Source organism: Equus quagga, chromosome 19 (assembly GCF_021613505.1).
Source record: "Equus quagga isolate Etosha38 chromosome 19, UCLA_HA_Equagga_1.0, whole genome shotgun sequence".
Lineage (NCBI taxonomy): Eukaryota > Metazoa > Chordata > Mammalia > Perissodactyla > Equidae > Equus > Equus quagga.
The window spans coordinates 30,997,519-31,016,550 of NC_060285.1; positions in this window are offsets into that span (position 1 = coordinate 30,997,519).

The following is a 19,032-nucleotide window of genomic DNA, read 5'->3' on the forward strand; positions in this document are numbered from 1 at the left end:
TGGTGTTTTTCAGATCAAGTGTTGTCTTTAACCCCTAGGAGACCTTTGTGGGATGGCCCAATGATGTGTGTATGTGTGAGTGGAGGGGAGAGGTTCTGACTATGGGCCAGAGAAGCTAAATGTCCAACAAATGCAGGAGATAGTCTTGTTCAGTTTTCTCATCTGTTTAGGTGAATAGTCTCTACTGTACTGTGGTTTTCCAATGCTGAGGATTTGGTTCTGGCACATCAAAATTTGCTAGAAATCATTGTCCCTGCCTATGGGATTGAAAATAGGTTCAGTTATACTAGCAGGCGACTTTTTTCAATGCCTGTGAAAATCCTTGAGCAATGAATGCATTTTGACCTAATCATTCCACATGTAGAAATGTATCCTAGAAAAATAACCAGTAAAATTGGTATGGAGAAAATATGTATAATTTTTCTTGATAACAGAATAGGGTGAGCAACCTGCCCTGACTTGCTGGAGACTTTTTAGCACTGCAATTCCCTCCGTGCTAGGCAAGTCCTGACCAGCTAGCTGTTGACTTCCCTTTTGCTGTGTGAATATTTTGAGATACTGCTTGGTAATTTAGGAAACACAGTCACCAAATTGCCTTCCAAGTCATTTGGGTTTAGTTAACTTCAAGACATTTGCTTTTCAGAATAGACAATGTGAATTAGGGGCAGAGATGAATTCCTTGGGGCATTAAAGGCAATTAGGAGAGGCTGAATGAGGGAAGAATTTAAAAAAGGAGAAGACCCAAAGGCTCATGGCCAAGGAAGAAAGTTGAAAAACTCAATTCAGAGGCCAGCCTGGTGGCATAGTGGTTAAATTCACGCTCTCTGCATCAGCAGCCCAGGGTTTGCTGGTTTGTATCTCAGGCATGGACCGACACACTGCCCATCAGGCCATGCTGTGGCAGCATCCCGCGTACAAAATAGAGGAAGATTGGCACAGGTGTTAGGTCAGGGATAATTTTCATCCCAAAAAAAAAGAAAGAAAAACTCAATCCAAAGAGGGACGTTTATAAAGTTATTTGCTATGCAGTGCATTTGATATAAAGTTTCTCTTTCTTCTTCCTATTCTGGCTGATATTTAAAATTTGATTGATGGATTAAACAGAAGATTAGATACAGGAAAAGAGAGAATGAGTCAACAGGAAAATAGAGCCCTACCCCTTTCTCTCCAAAAAAACCCAAAATACAGTATAAGGAGACAAAAAGAAAATACAAAAAAGAGAGAGATTTATAACACATATAACTGATGTTAGATTTGCATTCAGAATTTAAAAAATAAGAAGTCAAACAAAATAATGGAAGTATGAACAAAAATATAAATGGGCAAATCTTGTGAAAGGAAACATGAATGGCGAGTAAACATGGATGAAATTCAACTTCAACAGGAAATTGAAAATACAAATTAAAGCCACATTGAGATACCATTTTCATATTGAGATACAATTTCATATTCAGTAGATTGGCTTTGCGTGTGTCTTGTTTTCTGTTTGTTTTATTCTTTTTAATAATATCAAGACTTGGCAAGGATATAGATCAATGGGAGCTAATATTCTAATGGTGGAAGTATAAACTGGTTCAACCACTGTGGAGAGCAATTTAACAGTATATATCACATAATATAATATGACCCAGCAAATCCTCTCCTAGGTGTATTCCCAGGATACTCTCTTACACATTACATAAGGATATAGGTGTAAAGATTTGCATTGCTGCATTGTTTTTATTAGTGGGGAAACTGGAAGTCATACATTGTTTATCACTAATTGAAAACAATTACACCCTTAGGATGATGTTTTGCTCCAACAGAGGGACATTAATTAGCACAATCTCTCATGTTCTCTCCACAGGAAGAGGAACAAATTATTGGTGGGTCTGACATAAGGAAATGAACTTGCATGGCTTGGCTCCTTGCTCTCTTTTCTAGGGAGTGGCCTCCGTGCAAAAAGTACACGTTATGCCCTGCTTTATTCCAGAAGTTTTATAGTCCTGCCCTATTGATGTGGGGAGGACTGGCCTAGGTGACTGCTGCCTATAACTTAGGTTCTGGGGTTCTGAATTAGGAAGCCCATTTGCCCACAGATCTATGCCATATTCTACAGTTCAATTTTATCAGCAAAAAAGGTGACATTTTGATCTCTATTTGCCATCTTCCTTTATCTCATTTCTTGAATGGGTCAGTATAGATGTATGCTATTTCTTGGGCCCCTTGAATTCCGACATAGAGAAACAAGTAAGAAATATAATCTGGGGAGTAAAGAACATACGAATTAAGAGGCTCTTAGATGACAAGGGTGGATGGATCTATGCTTTGGGGTTACCATGTTAGGCTTTGGCTACAGGAGGGTTTTCACCTTAGTGGGTTTCTCCAGCTTACAATGGCTTTGTATACATGTGTGATGACTGTTTTTAGAAAGGGAAAACCAGGCACATGAGGCCTTAAGCAAACATTGTCTTGCCTTGCCCTCCATTTAGTAAGAGTAACTGCTCAGCAGGCTGTAAACTTCAGCTTGACCCAGCCCCACACCTGGACCAGGTATCAGAGGTCAGACTGAGGCAGGATTAAATCTTCTAAGCCATTTTTCTTTCGTGAGGAAGTTTGGCCCTGAGCTAACATCTGTTGCCAATCTTCCTCTTTTTTTTTCTCCCCAAAGCCCCCGTACATGGTCGTATATCCAAGTTGTAAGTCTTTCTAGTTCTTCTATGTGGGATGCCACCACAGTGTGGCTTGATGAGCAGTTTATAGGTCCATGCCCAGGATCCGAACCAGCGAACCCTGGGCCACCGAACCAGAGCACACAAACTTAACCACTATGCCACTGGGTGGGCCCCTCTAAGGCATTTTTGAACAGAACGTTTGCTGATTTTAAGCTGCAAGGCAGAACTAAATTCTACATGAATTACAGAATACCATGAGAGGTTCTAGCTTTAAACTTTTAGAACTAGGCTTAGTCAGGTAGCCGTAGATGGTTGTTTCAAATTCCATTTTGCATTCAAGATAACAGAGAATGTCAGAGGAACTTATCTTGGATATCTTGGGTTTATGTGGCTGGTTCACAGGCAAAGTAGTTGACTGTGGGTGAGTCAGTCTAATTCTGGGGTTCAATATCATGAAACTCACTTCTCTGCACATCTAAGCTATGTTCTCTGATATTCTATTCATAGATTATAATGGTGCCATTTTAGCTCTTCATCTGCCAGTTCTAGTCTTATTTTAGAGGGTAAATAATCCGCAGTCCTGATATGTCCTTTCACGTGGAATGATCTACATTTGTATAATACTCTTGACCTCTCTATATCCCCCTCAGTTACTGGTTGCAAAAGTTCAGCAACTTATATTATTGGTAGTTTTGGATAAAGAAACTGGGCATGCCTTCGTCTTTTCTTCCATTTTAGAATAAGTCTGCCAATTGTTCTTGGCCATATCATGAACTTAGTGGCAAAGACTCCACTCCTACAGGAAAAGCCTGCAGTTATCCAGCCTCAGTTTATACTATGTACTTCTATATTATTTGAGAATATTCAACTCTGCTGTAGAGGATGAGAAAAACAAATGGGATGGATGAAACTCATCGGATGTGTTTAAGTGTAGACAAGTTAGTAACCTATAACATGTGATAAACATGGATAAAGTAAATAGAGCATATGAGTGCTAAAAACAGATAGAAAGGTAAGAAGCACCAGGAGGGTATAGTCATAATTCATTAAATATACACCAGGCACTGAAGCATCTAATATTGATGATACGTATGAAGCAGTACTCAATAATCATGAGACTTTAAACCAACCACTTGTTGGTAACACCCATTCCGGCCACGCAGTTCTCTGCCCAGGAAATGCTAATAAAATCTGTAGCTGATCATTAGCTTAAATGCCCCTGGGTCTCTTCAGTGGAGCAACAATGTGTGTTAGCTCTGCCACCTTCAGCCTGTGGGCTCCTTGCCTCAAAACTCACCTCTTGTCCTCACAATCACTTAATCAGCAGAGAACACTGATGCAGCAGAGAGGGACAGGACTCAGGTTATGTGGTCCTTCCATCCTGCTTGCATTCTATCCTGAGTGTATTAACCTACCTCATCTCTTTCCTCTTGCTTCTCACTGTGTATTTTATGTTGATTTAATAAACCACGTGATTTGAGCATCTTCACTTGGTCTATGAACCTTTCTGTTCCTTGGTCTCTGAGATAGCTATCCTGGTGGTGTATTTGGAGGCTACCATTGTATTAAGGTAATTTCCCAAATGAAAAAATTTGTTCTAGATTGGTTCAACACTCTGATAGAGAAGAGGATGTTGCTTACTGGATTTTTATACCTCAACATCCATCAATAGATGAATGGATAAAGTGTGATTTATATGTATAATGGGACCTATGCAGTTATTAAACTGACTAAAATGTATTTATATGCAACAATAAGCATAAATCTCAAAAATGCAACATTGACTGTAAAAAAATTTTAATTACAAGAGGATACACAGTGAGATCAATTTATATAAATATTAAACACATACAAGTGACTAAATGTTACTCAGGATCCAGTATACTCTTCTCTCTTCCAATAAGGAGACAGCCCCTCACCCAAGATTCAGCAGAGTATACGTACATATGGCCATGTTGCTAGACATTTTTCAGCCTCCTTGAAGCTAGGTACAGCCACAAGTCAAACTATACCCACTGTGATGTGAGCAGAATTATGTGTGCAGCTTCAATGTCACATCCTTAAATGTGTAAGTATGCTGCATGCCCGCCGCTACTTCTCCTTTCCCCTTTGGTGGCTGGAACACAGAAATACCAGCTTCAACTATAAGGACACCCAAGAGGTGATGCAGCATTGAGAGAAGGAAACTAGGTCCTGGTTGACCTTGTAGGTAAGGTCATCTTCTCTGGGTTGTAAGTCAATCATTGAATTCCTCAGTTGAGCCACTGTATTTTTGAGCCATTGTATTTTTGGATTTCTTTGTTACAGCAGCTTAATATGTATCTTAATTAATATGACACTAAAGGATAAATTTCTCTTTAAATACTTACGCAATAAAATATTTAAAAATTGTGAGTATATATACCAATTTTAGGATAATGGTGAACTCTGAGGGAAGAGAGAAGAGAAAAGATGGAGTAGTGCAAAGGGAAATTCTCTATAATTAGTTAAAATAAATCCACGAAGTTGTAGGAATCCAGACTTATTATTACTGCTTTGCTTGCTCACTATTTGTCAATTCCTCACTCAAGGTCTCGAGATGTTTGCTGGAGTCCAGCCATCGCATTGTTATCCCAAGCAGAATGCAATAGAAAGAGGGAAAAGGAAAAAAAGGCCTCATGCCAAATTAAACTCACATAATGAGATTTCATGTAAATCCCACCCAAAAACTTTTGCTTATCTCTCCCTGTAGTCTTGTAGTCTTGCCCCCTCTATTTTATGCTCTATTCTGTAGCCAAAGCAATCCTGTGTTTTATGCACAATAACTTCCCAACCCTCAGGATTCAGTTCAGACCTTAAATCTTCACATGAGGTGTTTCATGATCTGGCTATCATCCTCTCCAGCGCCAGCTCCTGTCCCTCCCTGCTTGCAGGTGATGCTCCAGACAAATCAAATGCTTTCGTTCCTGAAAATTGCTCTCCTCTCTCTTGCTCCTCTGCTTTGGCAACTACACCTCCCTCTGGAACAGTCTTTCTTTACTTAGCTAACTCCTATTTTTCTTGTAAGGCTGCCTACTGTATGCGTCTTGGACTCTGAAAAGTATTCCTGACCAGGTGTGCTATGAACAAACTTTTAAGACACTCTCTCTATATATTTATGATATATAATACTTACCACATGAATTAAAATTGCTTATTTAATTGTCTATCTTCTTTACCGGACGCTTAACTCCTTAAGGACAGAGATTTTCCTATAGCTCCAGTGCTTAGCATGTGTGAGTTGCTTAAGAAATAGGATAGCCATAAAACCAACCTTTGAAAGGCAAATTCTAGTTTGAAACTAGAATTCCATTGGGACAAGAGGTATAAGGTGGGCAAACTGGAACATGTGATCTTCAATAAATGCTTGGTTAATATATACATACCGTTGGATTAGTATGTGTACATTATCAGAGCATTTACACGATAGCATTGGAATTTTTAAAAATCTGGCTCCCTTACTAGACTTTTAGTTACTTAATGACTTCAGCACCCAGTATAGTTCATGGCAGACTGTAAGGACCTAGTGAATACTGAATAAATGCATAAGAACATGTTACCAATTACTGCAGAGCATTCGCTGTTTATATATTGGAGAGAACTGGTAGAAATTAATGATTCAAATAAGAAAAAGAGCACTTTCAGTGTAATATACAAGAAAATACCTTCATAAGAGAGGTAGAACGAACTCTGGTGTTTTCTATCATTAACCTTTACCCATATAACTGTCTTTCCTGAGGAGATACTTTTTTCTTTTATCTGCTTAACCCTTTGTGATATCCTACAATCTTCAATGTCCATCATAAATACTTCATCCCCCAGAACTTCTGTGGTTGTTGGTCTTACCAGAGAACGTGGTCACTGAAGGGAGCAGTGTTGAGATGAAGTGTACACACAAGAAAACATGTGAAAGGTGGAACATCTTTAATTTGAGTAGGAGATTAGAAATGCCAGAATAACTTCATTCCCACACATTTCCTGGCTACAAATTCAGCACAGTCAGTTCACTTTCCAGAGAATATTTCCTAGTTCTCCTCCCCCTTTTTTTTAATATTAGCCACTTCTAAGAGGATTGTTTTTCCTCTTGTGTGGAAATCTGCTGCCCACAAGATAATTTTGTGTTAAAATTAAGAAATGCTTTGATTAAGCGATGAAAAGCAGATGCCTAGAGGAGGTGCAGAAATCTTTGTTCGAGCTCTGATTTTCAAACAATTGCTTCCAGGCACACTCATTACCTGCTCACTGTTCCCAGTTTCTGAAGCACAATTAAATTTAGTTAAAAATTATGAACTTGTTGGTACACATTTATTCTTAGACATACACAATCAGGCAAGAGTGTCAACATTTAGTCATGCTCTGAGGAATGCAGGGCTCTGGTGATTGGGTTCTTGAGATGTTTAGATACGTGGAGGAAGGATGGAGAGCTTAGTCGGCAGACAACATTCCAAGTTTCCATCCACTTGTTCAACAATAGCTCCATTGGGAAAGTTTCACTGCACACAAATGGACCAAAATAAATACCAATACCTACTCCTTTTCTGAAGGTTCAAAACCAGTCAGAAACTAAGACAAACCTCTACCAAAATCTTTAGAAAGACTAAGATTTAAGGTTCCCAGCCTTTGAGCATACTGGTTACAGCTTGTCTTTGCACAAAGAACCAGATTCTTCTCAACTATACCAAAGGAATTCAAGCTAATTATTTTATACTGAGTACTCACAGCCAAAGAAAATTTGACCTAAGAGAGGTTACATATTAGAAAGAGAGGTGGATCTGGCACTAAGTAGACAGGAAATCTTGAGTGATTTATTCATTTCTCCCTTTCATGGCCTCATTTTTCCTCAATAATAAACTTAAACTAAATGATCTGTAAATTTAATTTCAAATATTTGATTCCATGAATTCAAGGCATGAGATTAAGTGATTAATTAAGTGATGAGTACAGCTTCTCACCACTAGTCGTCCTTCTTGTGCAGAAAATGATAATGCTGGATTCAAGTGCTTTTAGTCTAGCTGGTCATTTATCAAAAATAGAAGACACTGTGCCTTCAAAATGCTGAGTTTTTGTTTTCCTATTATCATCATGCTTCTTCTAGGAGTCCTTTGTATATAGATCCAGAGCTCTGAGTTATAAAAAAGTGATATTTGGGATAATTTAGTGATGGGGTTGCAGTGTTCAGCTATTAACTGTTTTCCTCACAGGAGAGAGTTTTCATTAGTCTTCATCTGAATGGACATGGAATCCTGGAGAGGGATTTGACATATGGGAGTCTACAGGTTCTAAAGAAAGGAGTTTGAAAAATGCTGCCTTTGCTTGGGAACGCATGTGTCTCCCGTTTTGGGCATAATCATAAGAGGAAACCTCCAGGAGAAAGGGCTATAATTCTACTTGTGTGTGTAACTGTCTGTAGGAGCAGGGGGATCAAGCTTGCATTTATGTGGCTACAAATCTCAACACCCCAAAATAGCTTCTGGAATGACTGATGTGTCTAATAAGGGGCTATATCTAGGTGGCTGTTTTCAGATAGTAAGCATTCCTCAACTCCCAGCAGCGAAAAGGACTCACCCTTTCTGAAGCAGTTGCAAACCAAAAGGAATTGAATCATGCGAAAGGACAATATCATGTACCGCATTTGTGCTCGGATTAAAAGAAAGTCATTGGATGACAATGTATTCTTCTCTAGAGTTTATGGTTGAATTATTGAAAGTTTGTGGAGGTTAATTATTGTATTTGAACTTTTGGACCATTCAAATCAAAATATGGTCAAATTAACAGGTAGTTCTCTCAATGTCACATTAGCTTATATGTAGGAGTATGAAGAAGGGAAATTACAGTAATAGTTATATTACCATATGCATAATAATATAATTATTAATATATACTGTATTATATGTATATTATATATTGTTATGTACATAGTTTATAATATATTATGTATACAACATATATTACATTATATTATTATCATGTAGTCATTGTTATAGCAATAATATCTAGTGTTTACCGGGATAACTCTGTGCCGGGCACCATGCTAAGCATTTTACCTAAATTGATTTATTTAACACTCATGTGAGCCTATGAGGTACATTATTATTTCCTTTTTGCCCTTGAGGAAACCAAGGACACATACGTGGTATGAAGTCGAGCCCGTACTTGTATCCAAATGCCAGTTCCAACTCCTGCGCTCCTCGGCTAAAGACTAAGTTTATTAATGGCCACAAAGATGGAAGAAGAATTTAAAAATGAGTCAATATTATTTCTGTTTAGCTCTTCATTGACCAGATATGCCTTGTATTGGTTAAAAATTTTAGCTTAAAAATCATATTTGCTGAGATTGGATTCTTGTTAGAAAATATCATTTGTGAAAATAAGGCTAAATGGTGAAATTCAAACACACTCTATTTTCCTAAGGATGCACTTAAGGCAACTTTTACCCATGCGAACTAATAATTATTCTCAGTGGGTCAGAGGCACGTGGCTAATATGCTCATAATGCTCCGCTAGTGGCAGCAATGACGGGGAATCTGGTTCTATGGTCTAGTCATTCAGAGATTTTGGTCAGGTGGTAAGAGAGGACAGAGAATCTGGTCTATTAGCCTTTTTTTGTTTGTTGGTTGTCTGTCTATTTATGAACTCAAATTATTCAAGAAAATATTCCAGTCCCCTTGGAAAGGAGAACACATTGAGATCTGATCAAGTGTGCGTCTGTGTTCTGTTTTTAATTTTAACCCATGGCTGGGGTTGTAGAATAAGCTCTCTGTGTGTCTATGTGACTGTATTTGAGAAAAGTCTTTACTTCTTTTGATAGATGGTATTTTCCAAAAATGACCACAACAATTTCTCCCATCCAACATATTCTTATTACAATATGACTTAACACTCCTATTGAGAGGCAAAGTCTTTGTTCTGTACTCTTAAATTTGAGCAGATTTTGTATTATATTGTGACACTATGTGACTGCCAAAGCTAGGTCATAAAAGGTGATAAAGTTTCTTCTTACCCTTGGGCCCCAATACCATGCTGTGGGGAAGTCCAAGCCACTCATATAGAAAGACCCAGTGAAGGGGAACCAAGGCCCCAGCCCTCAGCCCTTATTGAGCTCACAGCTAACAGATAGCACTCACTCGCCAGCCGCCTGAGTGAGACTTCCTGGAAGCGGATCCTCCATCCCCCAGCCAAGCCACTCCAACTGACTCTGGCAAGTTCTTCCTAAATTGTAGATTTGTGATCCAAATAACTGATAGTTTTTGTCTCTAGCTACTATGTTTTGCAGTGAGTTGTGAAGCAGCAATAGACAACTGAAACCCTTCTCATCAGATGAATGTGAAGTATCTTCTTAATTCTAGAGGATAGTAATAAACTATAGTCTCAAAATAAAAGAGCTCTATTCTGATTGGTTAATAGAGATTCATGAATGTTTACATAAATCTAATATTCCCCAAGTTCCCATGTTTTTATATTCTCATAGTTTACACTTTAAATAATAATCCAAGTTCATGTAAATAAAGTGAATCTTAGGACAAAGTAAGTTGTTTTAGGCATTTTGCTTTAAAAAAAGTGATGTCTTTTCCTGAATTTATCAATATGAAGTAGAATACAAGCATATACTTTATTTTATATACTTGCAGTTTTTTTAATTGAAGAAATTAGTTAATTGGAATTCTTTAACATTCTAATACTGTTTTACCAATCAGGTAAACCAGCATTATTTCCTACACTAAATACTTCCATATAACATTTAAAATTAAGAAAAAATGTGAAATCATGTATTCATAGAAATTATGTTCTGTAGTGTGTAAGCTTAAAATTTTCAAATCTGTAATTAAAAGATTTTTTTAACTTTTGAAGTACTATTATATCAAGGCAATTAATAGATAATCTTACTTACATAATTTTTAAGTAAGCTAGAATACTAAAACATTGGCCACCAAACATTGTTTTGATACGTATATTATTTTGCCTTATTTTTATATATTTATTGGGTAGGCTTATTATTGAACTATATTAATGAATTTTTGCCACTTTAAGAAGGTGTAAAAGGAACTGGTGTGGCCATAGAGAGTGGTATTATGCTAGCCCAATGGAAATGTTTACTCCTCTCCATTCATAAGTTTTGTTGTTATGCTAAAATGCTTGTTTATGACAAAGTTATCAATTACCTATCTCCCAGTTCTCTCTCTAGAAAAGTGGTTAATATGGCTAAAAACACGGGCAATTGTAAAGGAAAACCTCATTCTTCCTCTTGTATTTCTCCTTTACTCTTACACTACTACCACACTCACACTTGTGACACCAGATATGTGGATTTTTTTTTCCCCACACCAAGTAGTTCTCTGCAACACCAGTTGGGTGCCCTACAATTCAATCCAATTCTGACACCAACTGGTGTTAGGACAGACCCCACAGGTTAAGGGCTCAGTCCCATGAGACTGCCCCCTTGTTGCAAACAGTAGGTTACTCACAATTTCTGTCCAACTTAGCTACAAATGAAAGGTTCCCGTGACCTCCTCCTACTTTGATTCAATTATTTGCTAGAACAGCTCACAGAACTCAGGGAAATACTTACTAACATTTACCAGTTTATTATATAATAAAGGGCATGATAAAGGATACAGATGAATAGCTAGATGAAGAGACACATCGGGTGAGATCTGGAAGGGTTCAAGCACAGGACCTTCTGTCCCTGTGGAGTTGGGGGTGCTTCACTCAGCTGGTAGGTGGATGTGCTCAGCAACACAGAAGCTCCCTGAACCCTGTACTTTAAGGATTTTTATGGAGGCTTCATCACATAGGCATGATGGATCATTAACTTAATTTCCAGCTCCTCTCTGGAGCATGAGAGGTGGAGCTGAAAGTTCCAAACTTCTAATCACGGCTTGGTCTTTTTGGTGACCAGCTCCCATCCAGGACCCCACCAAGAGTCCCTTCACTAGAATGAAAGACATTCCTATCACCCAGGAAATTCTAAGAGATTTAGGAACTCTGTATCAGGAACTAAGATCAAAGAACAAATCTTAGAACAAAAGATGCTTCTAGTGCTCTTTTCATTTAAGAAATTACAAGAGTTTTAGGAACTCTGTGCCGGGAACCAGTGACAGACATCAGTATATGTATATACTTTCTATTATTTCACAGTGACTGAAATTATGTTGGGAACAATAATGACAAAGGAGTACAACTGTGTATCAATGTAATGGATGTGCTTTGGTTTATCAAGGGCAAAAGAGTGTAGTTTTGACCCAAAGTAAAGTGTCGGGTTGTTCAGAACATGAAAGAGGATAGTAAAAGATAAAATCTGTACAGATACAGAAAGTTGTAGAAGGCTAGTAGAAAGTAAACTTTACTCCCTAGTCTTATAATCTCTGAAAATAATGAATCTAAAAAGAAGTAAAAAAAATACGTTAAATTTTGGCAAAATTTAGTTACTTTTGAGGGAGTTAGTCATGAAGAAAGAAAAAGCTTACGGATTCTTCACTGCCAAATATTATATTCACGCAACACTAGAATTTGATTTTCTCTGTTTGAAAATGATAAGTGTGTCTTGGCATAGTCTACTCTGTACAGATGCAATAAAAGTTTATTCTTTACCTTTTACGCAATCTACTCAGATAGTAGATATTCTATATCTTGCTATTATTAAAAAAAAAAAAAAAACAAGAAAAGCTCCTTACTTAAAAGAGCTAAGTTTTCTTACAATTGTACATCTAAAATATATTCTTGGTACTCTGGTTGATAAATAGCCAATGTTCCATGATTTGTTCTTTTTAAATATCCATGTTCTTATCTTCATCAAGTGACCAAATCCATTTTGAGAACTCCTTTGTTTTTGCCTTCCAAGATCAGACCTTAAATTCAGGACGAAAAAAATTCAATATGTCTTTTATACCTGAAACTGTTATTGAGATTTCCCAGGGAGTACAAGAGCAATCACAAAATTTGTCCTTTACCTTATGAAAAAAGCGATGCTAGAATTGATTGGGTGTGTTTGGCATGCTCAGTATTTTTTAAATAGGTCAATATTACAGTAAGAGCTGTCATTGCCTTACTGAGATGATTACTATAATTGTCTCAGAAGGGAACAATTGTACATACAAAAGAGAAGTCCAGCATTACCTAGGTCTCTTTCTAGCAGGCCAGGAACATCAACAGATTACAGGGACCTTGAACAAAGAGGAATTCGTCCATACCGATAGGAACTGCAGGTGAAACTCATGGAGATAAATTTCCTGGGCTTGGTTTTCTAGCCTCTGGAACAAAAAGTAAATCACATGGAGGATTTTGAAAGTACAATCCTAGATTCCTTCTACATATTTCCATATCCAAAGGTGATTCTCTGGTGTTAGCAATTTCTTAACACTGTTTGGCTCTATAAATACTAGGAAGTGAACATCGTGTGTTATATCTATGTAAATGAAATGGCTTGAACACAATAAGACCATTATTCTGTGTGTCTGTGTGTTGTATTCAGGAGTAATCAAGAACAATCTTTGGAGGTTATTTATGATCATAAAAGTGTCTGTTAAGAAAAATTATCCCAAACTTGGAAATAAGAGAGTATGTCTTTTCAATGTTATATGGGAATATTGTTTCACAGGTCTGCCTGAGAATTAGTCACCTATTTAGGAGAATTATCTTTGTTGGACTTGCTATTCATTCTTGATTAAAGGTCTAGCTTTTGTGAGTTTACATGTTCAGTTAATAAATAGAAAAACTATATAATTTGTCTTCAAAATCAGGACGTTATCAATCATTACACTTAGACAATAGTGTTCAGGAAAGCAAATGACTTCTGAGCTGCAGAATAGAAAATCCCAAAGATTATCATCCTGTGGGACATTAATCAGTTTTGTATCTAACCTAGCAGTTATATTCAAATGGGTATAGACACCCACTTCTTCAAAGGCTCTTTGAACCAGTTCTACCATCTGCTGGTTCCCTAATTAATGAGTTGAATATATAAAAATTGTGATTTTAACTTTTTGAAATTATACTTTGACAGATGTTTTACAAAGTGTATCCTGGGATATACAAGTCCCAAGAGATGTTTAATGGGGAAAATAATTCCATGTTCACCTTCTTGCCACTGGCCTCTGCAGACATTTCATGTGCACACACACACACACATTTTCATTCAGCGCTCTATTTCCTAAACGTACCTGACTCTGGCAGCCCTCTCCTTTCTTTTTTTTTCCTTTGGTTATTATGTATGTATTACATCTTGTTGGCTTTTTCTCCAGAATGCGTGCTGAATTTATCTACCTGTCTTCAGCTCCACTGACACCAGCCTAGTTTGAGTCTTTATTATCTCTGGCCTGCGTGTAGCAATAGTCTGAAACACGAGTCCCCTGCTTCTTCTCCTGCTGCTCTCCAACCCATTTTTCATACAGTGGCCCAAGCAATCTTTCAAAAATAAAATTATGTGGTGTTTTTCCCTTTTTAAAACTTTCCACTGGCTTCCCACTGTGCTCAAACTAAAACCCAAGCTGCTTCTCTGCCAGGCTGCACATGAGGCGTCTGCTTTTGCTCCCTCCTCCTCATTCACTGCCTTCCAGCCTCACAGCCTTGCCCTCTTCCTAGAACAATCCATGCTTCTTCCATCTTAGGGTTCTGCATCCTGGACTGATCTTCCTCCAGATCTTTCCATGATGAGTTCTCCATATCCTTCAGTCTCAGTTTAAAGGTCACCTCCTCAGAGAGGTCTTCTTGACCCCCTAGTTTAAAATAGATCCTCCATATACACAAGTAGGCAAAGTAAAGATAAGTCTGCCAGATCCAGTCTAAGGGGGCTGAAAATGTGCTGTGCTCTAAATGTCTCAGATTCTTTGTTGTAGGATTGCCTGAGAGTCTACCATTCAGAGTCTTTTTAAGGATATCTTTGTCCTCTTTTAACATGCATGAATTCCTAGAAGGATTAAGGCCAAAATGGAAAGGGAAAAACTTTTGGGAGGGGGCAGGAATTGGGCCTGCAGATAAGCTTTGTGTGGCCTAAACAAGTGTTTAAATACTTGAATTACTGCCAACATTTAAAAGTTAAGAGGTTTCAAGTAAATATCTCTTTTTGTGCTGAAATCCGGCCGACTTTCACCCTTGAGGAGAATCTTGTGAAAGGGCAGCCCCCTCCATCCCCTCAGGGGTCTTCTACTCCCACTGGCTTCACCACACTGTGGAGGTTACTGCCTGCACTTTTCGATCCCTCATTTTAGGCTACTATCGTCTCTCACATAATACTGGGATCACTGAAAGAATTTTGTGCCCAGCAGTTTAGACAAGACTTCTGAGTTTTTTTACAGGTAGGGAGATGGTGATTTAAAAAAAATATATGGCTATGGTAATCATAGGTGTATAATCTGAGTCTTGGAAAGGCATTTAGAGATCATCTAGGTACCCTCCCTCTCAATGGAAGAATTATCTTGTTTAATCTTTACAACAACCTTCTGAAGAAGGTATAATTACCCTGCTCTTGGATGAAGAAATGGGTCCTGAGAGAGATCAAACAGCTAGTGAACAGCAGAGTTTCAGCTCTATCTCACTGGGGTTCGTCTCAAGTCCAGAGGTCTTTGCAACACACTTTGCTGCCTCCCTATAAGAAGGCACCTTTGTGTATAGCCAGTGTGAGAGTTTGACAACAGCCAAGATGTATTTCTGTTCAGTTCCCTGGGCTCTGCATCCCTGTCCTTGACTTTGACTCCAGGCACAGTTCTGGACCTTCTGTGGCACCGGTTCCTGGGCCGTGTAAGGTAATTGCCCTCGATTTAGACTGTAGTCTCCTGGCTTGTGTTCCTTTCTTGCTACTGTTACTCTTCAGTTTGTTCACTCTACGTCTTGCTGTTTTGTTGTTTTACTTTTTTAGATTTTTTAATTCAATATAGATTTTTTCATTAATTTTTTCTTAGCTTTATTGAGAGATAATTGACACATAACATTGTGTAGGTTTAAAATGTACAATATGTTGATTTAATATGCTTATATATCATGAAATGATTGCCACAGTAGTGTCAGTTAACCCCTCCATCCCCCCACATTATTGATGTTTATTTTTTGAGGTGAGAACATTTAAGATCTACTCTCTTAACAACTTTCAAGTATATGATACAGCATTATTAACTGTAGTCACCATGCTGTGCATTAGATTCTCCAGAACTTATTCCTCTTATAACTGGAAGATTCTACCCTTTGACCAATATCTCTCCATTCACCCCATCCCCAGCCTCTGGCAACAACCATTCTACATTGTTTCTATGAGTTCAGCTTTTTAACTTTCCACGAATAAGTGAGGTCGTATCCTATTTGTTTGCTCTGTCTGACTTATTTCACTTAGCATAATGCTCTCAAGTTCCATCCATATTGTCACAAATGGCAGGATTTCCTTCTTTTTTGTGGCTGAATAATATTCCACTGTGTGTGTGTTTGAGTATGTGTGTGTGTGTGTATATATATATATATATATATATATAAATAAATATATATATTTAAGTCATTTGCATATCTTGGCTGTTGTGAATAATGCTTCAATGAATATGAGAGTAGATATTTCTTCGAGATCCTGATTTCATTTTCTTTAGATATATACCCAGAAGTAGAATTGCTAGATCACATGGTAATTTTGTTTTTAATTTTTTGAGGAACCTCCATATTGTCTTCCATACTGGCTGTACCAATTTAAACTTCCACCAGCAGTGCACAAGTGTTCCCTTCTCTTCACATCCTTGACAACACTTATCTCTTATCTTTTTGAGTATAACTATTCTAACAGATGTGAGGTGATATCTCAATGTGGTTTTGATGTGCATTTCCCTGATGATTAGTGACATTGAACATTTTTTCATGTACCTGTTGGCCTTTTATATATCTTCTTTGGAAAAATGTCTGTTCAGTTCCTCTGCCCATTTTTTCCCTTGAGTTGCATGAATTCCTTAAATATTTTGCTTATTAACCCCTTATCAGATATGTGGCTTGCAAATATTTTCTCCCATTCCATAGGTTGACTTTTTATTTTGTTGGTTGTTTCTTTTGATGTGCAGGGCTTTTCATTTGATGTAATCCCACTTATTATTTTTTCTTTGGTTGCTTGTACTTTTGGTGTCATATCCAAAAAATCATTGCTAAGACCAATGTCAAGGAGGTTCTTCCCTGTATTTTCTTCCAGGAGTTTTACGGTATCAGGTCTTATGTTTAAGTCTTTAATTCATTTCAAGTTAATTTTTGCGAGTGGTGTTCAAGAAGGGTCCAATTACATCCTTCTATGTGTGATTATCTAATATTCCAGGCCCCCTTGTCAAATATTAGGTGATTGTACATGTCAAAGTTTATTTATGGGCTCTCAATTCTGTTCCATTGGTCTATATGTTCATTTTTATGTCAGTATCATACTGTTTTGATTGCTATAGCTTTGTAGTATAGTTTGAAATCAGAAAGTGTGATGCTTCCAGCTTTGTTCTTCTTTCTCAGAATTGCTGTGGCTATTTAGGGTCTTTTGTGATTCTGTACGAATTTTAGGATTTTTTTTTTCTATTCTCTATACTGTGTATTCCTTAATGAATTATTGTAGCTATAGTTATTTTTAATACTCTTGTCCTTTAACATTTATACTAGAGTTAAGTGGTTGGCACACCTCCATATTACAGCATTAGAGTATTGTGAATTTGACTATATACTTACGTTTACCAACGTGTTGCATATTTTCACGTTTCACGTTACTAATGAACATCCTTTTATTTAAGCTTGAAGAACGGCTTTTGGTATTTCTTGTAAGGCAGGTCTAGTGGTGATGAACTCCTTTAGCTTCTATTTTTCTGGGAAACTCTGTCTCTCTTCATCTCTGAAGGATAAACTTGCCTGATAGAGTATTCTTGGTTGACAGTTTTTTTCTTTTAGCTCTTTGACTGTATCTTCCCACTGTCTCCTGGCCTGTAAGATTTCTGCTGAGAAATCCACTCATAGCCTTATAGGTGTTCCCTTGTAAGTTACAAGTGTCTTTTCTCTTGCTTTAAAATTTTTTTCTTTGATTTCTAACAGTTTTATTATAAGTCTTGGAGAGAATCTCTTTGAGTTTACTTGGTGACATATGAGCTTCATGAACTTGGATATCTAAATCTCTCCCCAGATTTGGGAAATTCTCAGCTATTCTTTCTTTCTTTTTTTATTTTTTTGAGGAAGATTAGCCCTGAGCTAACATCCGCCACCTTTCCTCCTCTTTTTGCTGAGGAAGACTGGCCCTGAGCTAACATCCGTGCCCATCTTTCTCTACTTTATATGTGGGACACCTACCACAGCATGGCTTGCCAAGTGGTGCCATGTCTGCACCCGGGATCCGAACCCGAGAACCCCGGGCCACCAAAGAGGAACATGAGAACTTAACCGCTGCACCACCGGGCCGGTCCCTATTATTTCTTTAAATAAGGTTTCTGTCCGCTTCTCCCTCTCTTCTCTTTCTGGAACTCCAGTAATTTCCAAATACTTCTTTTGATGGTATCCATAGATCACATAGGTTTTCTTCACTTATTTTTATTCTTTTTTTCTTTGTTTTACTGACTGGATAATTTCAAAGCCCTTGTCTTCTAACTCACAGGCTCTTCTCCCTGATGCATTCTGGTATTGATGTTCTCTGTTGTGTTTTTCATTTCATTCTTTGTATTCTTAAGCTTTAGAATTTCTATTTGTTTCCTTTATATGATTTCTATCTCTTTGTTAAAGCCATTTTGCTTGTGTTTTGTTTTCCTGATTATGTTTATCTTTCTGTGTTTTCTTGCACCCCATTGAGTCTCCTGAAAACAGCTATTTAAAATTTTTTATAGAGTGAATCCCAGATCTCCGTATCTTTGGGATCAGTTACTGAAAGATTGTGATCCTTTGGTGGTATTATGTTTCTTTGATTTTTCATGTTCCTTGAAATTTTGTGTTGCTGTCTCCCCATTTGAAGTAGTAGTCACCTCCTCCAATCTTTAATGTCTTCAGGTGAGAAAGATTTTTCATCAGCCCTGTTAGGGATTTGGAAGCTTTCTCAGACCTTTTATGGATGCACCTGCTCCACACTTGTTGCTCTAGAATTCTTAAGCATGTACACCTTCTCTTTTTCCTGTAACACACCAGGCTGAGTGCTGACAGCTTCCCTTTTGTTTTGTTTTGTTTTCCAAAAGGTGGTGCTACAGCTCAAGTTTGTGGTTGTCTCTCCCTGGTCCACAGATTCAGGCTTGCTTTTTGTGCATGCTCACTAGCCATCTGCCAAAGCTCGCTCTCAATGCCACCATTGGGAGTGCACACAGGGAGATGGCCACAGGGTGGGAGGATGTGTGGGTGAGATGCAAAGAGTGCTGGGGGTGCCTGTGAAACACAGGTGAAATGTCCCCAGCAGCTCATGAGT